Source organism: Porites lutea, chromosome 1 (genome assembly GCF_958299795.1).
Source record: "Porites lutea chromosome 1, jaPorLute2.1, whole genome shotgun sequence".
NCBI lineage: Eukaryota > Metazoa > Cnidaria > Anthozoa > Scleractinia > Poritidae > Porites > Porites lutea.
In genome coordinates this window covers 26,915,348-26,926,051 of record NC_133201.1, presented here as the reverse complement: position 1 = coordinate 26,926,051, position 10,704 = coordinate 26,915,348, and positions in this window count along the sequence as shown.

The following is a 10,704-nucleotide window of genomic DNA, read 5'->3' as shown; positions in this document are numbered from 1 at the left end:
CCCGAATTTTGGCGTTAGAAAATTAAGGAAAATGCACCGTGAGTTTAAAAAAATTATACGAATTCTACGGAGCAGATTTTTGGCGAAATTTTTATTCAGTAGAAATTTCCTTCCTTATATTCTTGGTTTGCACATGACGTCACCAAAAATCAAACTAAGAAACTATCCATTCTTCTGAGTTTCTACTTTCACGAGGTATTACAGTACTTAAACACCTTTACATAAACAAATTTTTGGTTCGAAAGGGTTCTTCGTTTTACAAGAGAGGACGCTTGAATTTCCAGGCTTTTGCGCGACGCGGCATTTAGCTGGCGGCCAGGAAAGCTCTTATGTGGGTTAAAAACATTACCGATTTTGGGAGATTTTGCACTTTAAATATTCCTTGTCTCAGAATAAATATTGCTGTAATCTTTATGAGTTCCTCAAGCGAAGAATTCACGCATTAGTAGAAAAACTGAAAACAGATGTTTCTGTTGGTATCCGGCGGCCATATTGGTGTTCCTGAAAGGGACACCAACATGGCGTTTCCATACAAAGCTTTATAAATTTAGGTAAACCGTTTTTACCAACATCTCGCATTTGAAATATTTCACAGACCTGATTCTTGGCAAGGGTTTTTGTATACTTATCTTTTTTCATTTCCCAGATTCTGGTCCTTCTGTATTGAATGGTTTGCGTTTTTATTTTTCATTGCGTGACAGTGCAAGCCGAGAATATCTTTTTTATTTTTTCTCTGGCGTTTCCCATCAGCTCTGACAAAATATTAAAGTAATAAAAATATGGGGGTCAACAGACTTGTTTTCTTGTAAAAATAAACAAAAAACAAAAAACAAATTCCCAACCCTGTTTTCGTGCTTGTAAAATCCCATAAAAACATAGGTTACTCATGCGCCGTGTTGACTACCGCTGACTATTGCGTGTGTACTCGCAGGCATCCATTGAGTTAGTTTACAGTCATTGCAGAGAGAAAAAAAATTACACGCGTCCAATTTACCCATTGCTATTAGGTTTTTTCCGTTCAGTGTAACGTTTAGTAACTTAAGACATGGCCTTCTGGATTCACTTTTCGACATCAAGCGACAAAGCGAATTGGCAAAAACAGAATTATTTCTAGGAGGCTGTCGAAAAAATCGACTAAAAGTTTTCAATTTTCCTCGTCGGTCTTGTAAGGACGTGACAAAGTAGCCGTTTGGGGTAGACATGATCCAAACGACCAAATGTAGCCAAGAATATAAAGGTGGTTAATTGTGGTGGTATTCTAATTTATTATTTTTGTAGTTATGCTAGTTCTTAGAGAGTAATTGCTCTTCTAATCCCTGTCGTGATCGATCACAAGTCCACATATATGAAAGTATTCCTTTTGAAACTTACGCATTGAACGAAGAAACGTTTGTCCTCTTGAAAATATATAGTTAAAACATGACTTTACAGTGTATATAGAGTTACATGAACAGGGATTTTATTAAATACAAGCCAAAAGTAACCTCACAGGAAGGATTAAAACTTGCACAAAAATAGCCGCGTGCCGCCATATTTGTCTTCTCTATCTTACGCATACAAAATGGAGTGGAATGCGTGCGCGATGGACTCCCCACGCGAGAAATCTAGTACGAGCCACCTTAAAGTATATGAACAAACTGAGCTGCAAACTGTTTCAGTGCATCCGAGTCTGTTTTGATCTGCTTAATCTATTTGATTGACCAGTTCAAAAGCAGGCCATGAACTTAAAGGGAAGGTATTGCTAAAACGTATCCGCTGAGGTTGCTTTACTTTTCGCCTTTTAAAGAGAGCCCTGTCGTAAAACTCAGAGTATCCTTTTACTCTCGATGCATGATATATATAAAGAAAAGTAACAACTTGCGTCTTAGCGGAGCTCCATGTGCTCGCGGAGCCCCATTGCTTATTAAATTTGGTTATCTATCCATGTGAAGTCAGCGTACGCCCACTCGAACGTTGGGGGAGGGGAAGGGAGTTCGAAACAGCCCGACTGGGAGGTGGATAACGCTTGTTTTGGCGGAAAATTACGCTTCTGGACCAGGGGAAGCCTGCTTTTTTCTTAGCTGGAAATAGCAAGACTCTCGTCGCTTTAAAAAAGAGGTTTCTTTGTTTTACAGCTTTTTCATAACGAAGCAATTTATAGTGCTAAATTTGAAGCTTAAGTGCAAGATTATTGGTAGTTATGTCAACAAACGAGAGCAGAGTAAATACAACGTGCAAGCGCAGACGACAGAGTTTAAGTTGTGAGCAACTGGAAAGAGGACGGCAGAGAGCAGTTTCGGGGGTAAATCGCATGGCCACCCGGACCTTTAGAGAGGGAAAAAACAACAAAGAAGCCGAGTCTTTCTTTCAGCAAAGTCTTAATGTCTACATTAACGTGGAAAAGAGAGAAAGAGCTAGAGCGAGAAAAAAAAAAAAAAAAAAAAAAAATGGAGGCCAATTTTAAACATGAAAATTTTATAGCGGCGGTGAGAAAATGAGAAATTCTAGCGTCCACGAAGTGAAAACAAAAAAAGGGTGAACAGGAACACCTATCCTAATATCTGCGGGTAAACAAAGAGTGGTTAAGTGCGGGATTATTGTCTATTTCCAAATCTCCTACTGACGTAAGAAATTCATATATAGTTATTATAATGTACCTATATTTATTGTTTTCTATCTTCTTTACTTACTCATGTCGAGTTGATTCGTTATACTATACCAGATAACTCGAATTTATTTGGCTAACTCGAGTAAGTAAACTTGAGTTACTTGGCTTACTTGAGTGTCATGTGTTACTTCAATGTCTAGGAAATTTAATACCTTGAGTTACTTTGCTGTCTTGCGTTACTATATGAAGTATCTATCCCTTTTGAGCAAGTTACCGCTGTTGGCATGTCGCTCGGGCTATGAGAAAACTGGACAGTTGTCGGATTTAGCAAGGTAAAAGTTATTATTATAACTTTTTTTATTGATATAACTATCTCTTTCTTTTATTTTTACATTTGCAATTGATTTTTTTTTGCTTTTAAATTACAAAGAAAATAAAAGTATTCTTAAATTATTTCTCTTATATACATGTATTTTTTAAAAAAATCTCAATAAAGTAAAGTTTTAGTAATTTTTTTCTCGCATTTGGATAATTTCTTGCCTTTATTGCGGTGAGAATGCTGGGCCACCATATCTTATTACGTTAAAGTGAAAACGATTGCTGGCAAGTTTCCCTTTTGTATCTTCTTCATCCGATTCATTAGGCGTGTTTTTTTTTTTCGACTTAGGTGAGTCAAAATTACGCAGATGTCTGAGGCATTAAATGTTCGTCGAGTGTACGTTTTGCACGTTAATATTTCTCAGGGAAGAATGTAATTGGTCTTCAACACTAAACAACATTAGGCCCGTTTCAAACGTCATGCTACTGCCGTGCCGAACTCAATTGATCGAATTAAATTCGACTTTAGCACGGCAGTAGCGCGACGTTTGAAACCAAGTCGTGCGACTGCCGTGTAGCACGGCAAGCCTTGCCGTGCTACACGGCAGTAGCTCGACTCGGTTTCAAACGTCGTGCTACCGCCGTGCCGAACTCAATTCATGAATTATAAATACATTAGAATATATTAAAAAGTTTGCTAAACCGTTTCTTTATTTTTGTGTTTTGGTTTTGGCAACAGCCGTTCCATTCGACTGTCATTGTGTGAATTAAATTCGACGTCTGAAACCAAGTCGTGCTAATGTCGTGCTGCAGTCGAGTAACAGTCGAGCCAGCTAAGCACGGCAGTAGCACGACGCTTGAAATAGGCCTTACACATGTATTTCAGCATGTACTGTAAGGTCAGAGCTGGGTGAGATTTCAATTGATTTCACGGTACGCTTGTTGATAGCGGTTGTTTTGTTTTCCTCTATATTTTTTCCTTCTTGAATGTTGTTCGTTTTGTTTTCATAAACCAGCAACTGCACTTTCTGTCATGCATTCTTTAGTATTAATAGCGGAACTCCACGCACGCAACGCATCATGACTATGAAAATTTGGCAATCTACCCATCCGAGAAAATTTGGCAATCACGTGATCGTACGCCCGCCCGTCCGCACCACAGGGATACCAATGTAAAATAACTAAAGAATCAGGTACGACACCACAGGCAACTCGAGGTGTTTTGGCCGGAAGTGGTATGGTCGCCCGGATTTTTAGAGAGAAAAAACAAAAACAAAGTCGTGTCTTTTTCGAAGTTATTTTTTATGTTTACACTCACGTGGATAACAGAGAAAGAATTAGAGCGAGTGATTCAAAATAAAGAAGACGAATTTCGTTGGAAGAAAAACATGAAAATTTCATGGCGGCGGTGCCGTGAGAAAATGAGAAATGTTATCAGCCAGCAAGAAGCGGCCAGCAAGATGAAAAATAAGCGGTAGTGGAAAAATAAAAGCGAACATGAACACAGGAAACAAAATCTTTGGTAAGCGCATACGACAATTCCTCCACAAAAATAATGTGTAACTAGGAAGTTTCATCGCGAAAGTCTTGTGCTGCTTCGGTATTAGAACTGAAGAAATTTAGTTCTGGTGGCTCGATACAGTTTTTCAAGGTCAATACCTCCCAAGTTTGAGAGTAAACTACGTCGCCATTTACAAAGATTTGGAGAAATTAACACCACAGTTGTATTAGAAAAAGATGAAACTTTCTTATGATCAGGGTTGCAATGACATCAGAGTTGTCATAGCAACGAAATGACGCCATCACTTGTTTTTGCAGCGGTATTTCTCGGCACTGGGAACTGTTCTTCCAAAATCGTTTACTGTAGCTTTTTCTTCCAGAGTAGCTGCCTCGATGTTCGTGAAGTTTAAGCGAAATCTGTAAGAGCGTTATCGAGATATTTTGGGAAGAAGTTTTATGGTTAAAAATACGGTAAAAAATGTAGAATCTTGGTGTTTGATGCTTATCTGTCATGGGCCAAGGCAAAAAAGGTTAAGGCGGAACATCAATCTGACTGTAGGGCACGTACAGTATAGTACCGCATATCTATCATGAAGAAAGTTTTCTTTGGAAAAATTCTTACTATAGTAGTATGTCTTGAATTGTAAGTGTGAAATTGTTACGTTCCTGTCGCGTTGCCCGACGGCTATGCCATGCTGATGAGCCCCAATAAGGGCGAAACAGCTGTCCATGGCTGCCACTGCCCGGGTGATATGGCTGCGCGCATGCGTGAGGTACTGGCCAGGCCGTGGGTTGGTGTATTTTTGCCCCTTGCTTTAAGTTTGTCTGTCGCGTTGTGAATTTTTTAGCGTGGCTTCCATATCATCTCCCAAGTCCGTTAACACTTGATTTTCTTGCTTGGCTTTGGTTTGCCCTGTTCTGTTAATTTTACTACTCCAACTTTGCTCGATATATTACGATTCTTAACGTTAGTCTTCGAGACCAACGAGAGTGAAATAAAATAAATCGAAAGGGGATTCATATCAATCGATTTTTTTAGTGTTATTACCTAAAATCTCTGAGACCAGCATGAACCCTAATATGTTATATTTCATTGAACTTTATAGAAACACTTAAAACTACAATACTAGAGAGACTGTGATATCTATGTGCCGACCTTTCACGGTTCATGTTCGTCAGGAATTCTGATGGTTCGAGATATACATATGGTGTGAATGCTCCCCAAGTTCAAAGCTGTTGTAGTACCTTGCAAATGATGCAATGTATTAAAGAACCTAAACACCCAGATGCTAAATAAAAAAGGTTGGAAAATTAACATGATTTACTCAATGGTATACAGAATCTAGAGAATTTTCATTCTTCTAAGTTTGTTTTTGTTGTTTTTTCCCTTTTCGTTTAACTTTGTGTGCGTAATGAAAGTTTTAATTAATGTTTGATATTAACATATTTTACTGCATATCAGTTTTTAGCAACCTCATTGCTTTGTGCTGTAGATAATGTATGCAGAATGTCTTTTCTTGGAAACAATAATGATATTGCTGTTGCTTTTTATAGCAACAATGAAATTGTACTGATTGCAACATATATACAAATATATATTGCAGTCACAATTAGTAATATCACTAGGATCATCGCACCACAATATAATTCGCAGTTGTAGAGAATAATTTATAGAGAAACTAATGGCAGCACTGATGGCAATGAGGACCTTATCCTGAATGTTTTATAATATATACTTTTTAACCTAACCTCGAGGAGCAGGACACTTTTACATCAACGAGGTAGTTGCTGCATTTAAAGATTTTTGAAACAATTATTACTTCCTCTGGATTGGCTTACAATATGACACTCGCTAGAGAACTTACTGCACTCACCCTAAACACAAATTGGGATCACCAAATATCATAAAATTTATGATCAGGTAAGGAAGCAAAAAATAAATGATCAGTGGTTCGTAAAAGGTTGCATAACCGACCAGTCTAAAACCAAGCTAAAATTTCAAAACAAAGCTCACTGTTTTCAGCGCTTTAACTCTAGTTATTGGTCTAAGTCCATCTGCTTATAGCGCTGCATTATGCTAAGCAACAAACTACGAGAGCCAACCAAAGGGGCCGATTAAATCTAGCCTGTTCCAGGCTCCGAGATAGTGGTGAAAAGTCGTTCAGTAAAAAGAAATGAGAAAAACGCGCAGGAGCTGGGGATTTTTTCCCGCCGCCACCGCCACCGCCCCCTTTCCCAAGTCGCGCGCGTCTTATTTTCGCTTTGCTCGTTTAATACGTCCCCACTATACTATCTGAGAGCCTGGCACAGGCTAATTAAATCTGATTATGACAGATGGAAAACCATCTCTTCAATGTACTAATCATGCCTGTACCTAATTTTTTTTTCAAGGAGGTGTAGAGATTGCAGGACAGTTCAGACACCATATGCCTAAACCCATTGGCCTGCTCAAAGAAAATAGACGTTCTCAGGAACGGAATGGCCATTGCGCTTTAGACAAACAAACTTCGGCTCGAAACGCCTACATTGACCTTCATTATATCCAAGGTCGTTATTGTTTCGAAGCCCGAAATCTAAGACTAAACGAGATAGAAAGACTGCTTTTTCCCAGAGACGTCAGATTCCTTGTCTCAAGATCAATTGATCTGCATATTTATCTTCATCTTAGTTCTTATTGGTATCTTTAACACTTAATTCGCCTTTTTTCAGATAAAATTATCTGTACTCTTTAGAGACAAAGGTTTCTTATCGACGGAAAAAAAGAAGAAAGTGTCTCTTTAACTAGGACTATTTTCCCAAATCTAATTGTTAGTTCTTTTCTCCTTAGTATATAACATTAGAAAAAGAAGGATGGCTTCAGAATTGGGTAATTTATAGCCACAGGATTTGGCTACAAGATACTCTGGTCACTGCTAGCAAAGCAAGAAGAAATAGTGAGTGACCTATTATGGTTGCCAACAAATAGCTATTCTCGCGTCCGAAAACTAAACGATCATCGATCACTGACTTGCTCAAGGCGCTGTGATATAAGTAGAATAGCTGGAGTTACAATCAGCCTTGGAAGATCGAACCGTTTGGACTGAGATGAAAAGTGAAATTGGTCCAGAAACTCGCCCGCTGATTGATTAAATAATTGTTTTGGCAGCTTCACTCTGTGTTGTTCTTATTTATCATCAGGTCTAATACGCACCCCCCTTTTACCTGCTCCTCATACCCGATATTTTATATATATAATTAATTCTTCTTCGCGCTCTGACAACAAAGAGAGAACGAGAGAAAAGCGTGTTAGCGATCATGCAGTAGACTGTCTTGTTGCATGCAATTAGAACAATTAAACATGTGGTGGAATGACCTACATGTACAAGTCTATTCATTTCGTTTATTCTACGTAAGAATATTGCGTGTAGATATTTTTTTTTTGTTATCCATTGCTTTTTTAAAAGGTGAAAAGAGTTTGGCCCTGCCAAACAAAGATTAATCATTATTAGCAAATATTAACCAGAAGTTGTTTAGGGTTGATTACATGCCTCTGTATTGTTGCCGATACAACTTTTTAAGAGGTTTACAAGTGCAATTAGGAATATTTTAATTAGTTTTTCTTGCCAAAACGGCTATGAAACCTTCGATTCTCAAGGTACTATCCCATTCTGCTCGATTCTGGAATGAGGAGATGTCAAATAACGACGAGATGACACTTTTACAGCGCAAGTTGCTTGGCCTATATCTCAGCAAAGTTCCTCGTGAGAGCTTTTGTCACTGTTTTGTCTATAAATGTAGGGCTATATAGATATAGAGGGAAAAATTGTTGTCGGGAAACCTCGATATAAAAAACACGTTTTTTCTTTTCGCAACTGTATTAGCTTTGATGATCTTCTTTGCATTTATTTATTCATTCACGGTTCCAATATGTCTATAATCATATATTCATCATTCCATCTTCATCTTTCCTTCTTATATTACAAACCAATTCAATGACCAGCCCCCAGTTTGCTTGCTAACTCAGTCGGTTTAAGAGCCAGCACTGCACCGGTATCGCAGAGCTCAGGGCTGGGATCCAAGCAAGCCTGACTCTGTTTTTCAGGTTTTCTTTTCAGTGTATTTAAGTTGCGTCTTTAACTGCCTTTAGGAAACTCTTTTATCGATACTATGTGCGCTTCTGAGGAAGTCATTTTAAAAACAAAGTGATAGATTACTTTTTAATCAGTTCCTGTGGCTATCTGGGCCTTTTAAAAATGGAAAATGGCAAAGTGTTAAGTAAACAGGCGCATGACATCTTTAAACGCCAATTGTCCGCATGCTTTTGTTAATAAATTTATATCATCAACACAATTGGAGTTTACAAAATTATAAACGCTCAAAGGATGGGTTGGAATATAACCTAGAGTAGCAAGAAACAGTATTGTCGATTATAGTTTTATTACGATCTTGAAATTTTTCACGTCAAACCAATATCATAGTTATTAATTGTATCGGTGGCTCTTACTTGACATAATGTTGCTCTACATTGGAGCAAAGAAAGCGTATCACTGTCGAATCGATCGAACGTCTTTCTTTTCATTTTTTTTAGTTTCTTACGGTAATTTATCTACAAGGTTAGAGTCTAGAACGACGATGTCCTATCATATATTACGAATAAAAATTAACTAGTAAACATTATCGTAGTGATATAGGCAATTATTTTGTCACGTAAGGGCGCAGGTGTTCGGCTTTTCAATATTTCGTTACGTCCCGTTCAGGAAGGTTCCTTAAAATGTATCAACCTTTTTGTTCTCTGGTTGTCTTGACTTTTCAAGCCTAAAAAACCATCTTAAACGGATTGAAAGACTCGAAAGTGTGGACAATTAAGAATATCATAACAAATTCCGATGCTCATCCACTAATAATAGGAAAGTTTGCATTGGAAACTGAACAATCCTGTTGAATTTTACATTTTATGTAATACAGGATAACCCAGAAAAGAAAAAATACGAAAAGAAAATAATTCCACAGTGAAAGCTAGATAACAATAAAACGCAGTTTTGTTTGGTACTATTAGAAATTTTTTATTTGATACGATAACATCAAGAGGCGTCTAGTAATTTATCATGAAGCTTTTCGCAATCTAAGAACATGCACATAGTAATTTACCAAGTTGCCAGTTACTGGGTGAATAAAATAAATGTATTTTTTTCGGAAAGAGATCAGATATGTTCTTTTACATAAACCTTTGCAATGGGCAAGTCGAATTTTTGGCGTGGCCAACGCTTAAGCGGTAAAAAGCCTGGCTAAAAACGGAACACAGGCTTCGAAACTCGCACAATTTCTGAATGTGATGATTGCGTTTAATGCTGAAAACTAGACAGACAATTAGTGTCGAGTTTGGGTTTTAATGCTTTTTAACAACTAGTTCATCTCCTTTATTGCAAGCAAACTAGTAATATTAAAAAGGATGTGTATATTTTTGTCGAGAATAATAAATCAATTCCAGGGTGTTCTAATACAGTTAATAACGGTCCAGTTATCGTACTACAATTTAAAACGTATGTTCTTAATTAAATCTATGTTCTAAATTAAAACTATGCTCTTAATTAATTAGGACGTTTCTTTTACTCATTTTTTCTCCTTCCTTCTTTTTTTTCTGAAGAATACTTTCTTCATTGGTATTGAATCCCTAACACAACGTTATCATTTTTTAACATGCCTTTATGTCGCATCAAAGAAGACTGAACAAAGCAAAGTTTCAGATGAAAAAAGCTCTACTTAGGCTTTTTTTTTGTAAAACTAATATGCGGCACCCTGAAAGAGCAAACTAAAAAAATAATAGACGATAGATGATAGATCAGATTGATTTGTTTGCCGGTTACTGTACAGCTTGTAGCTTTAGGCCGGATTTCTGCCCAACCTTTCTTCAATTTGTGCTCCGCCAGCTTCTTTTATTTGTCAGTCATCAAGAGCTTAGCTTATAAAACTCCGTTACTTACAACCTTGGTCTTGTTGGGTTGTTTGTCTTATTCTTATATACATATATATATATATATATATATATATATATATATATATATATATATATATATATATATATATATATATATATATATATATATATATATATATATATAAAGGGTTAAACGATTTTTTTTTGATTTTTTTTATTAATCTGAGAAATGGCGTCTCTACAAGTTGCAAACAAGAAATGTGATTGCAGTAATTACGTCTCTTTTTCAGTTACACACAAAAGAGAAAGCTCCTCTATGTGACTGGAAAGGACACGTAGTCAATCTTCCCATTTGAACTTAGGTTCTTTTTTTGAATACATGCTC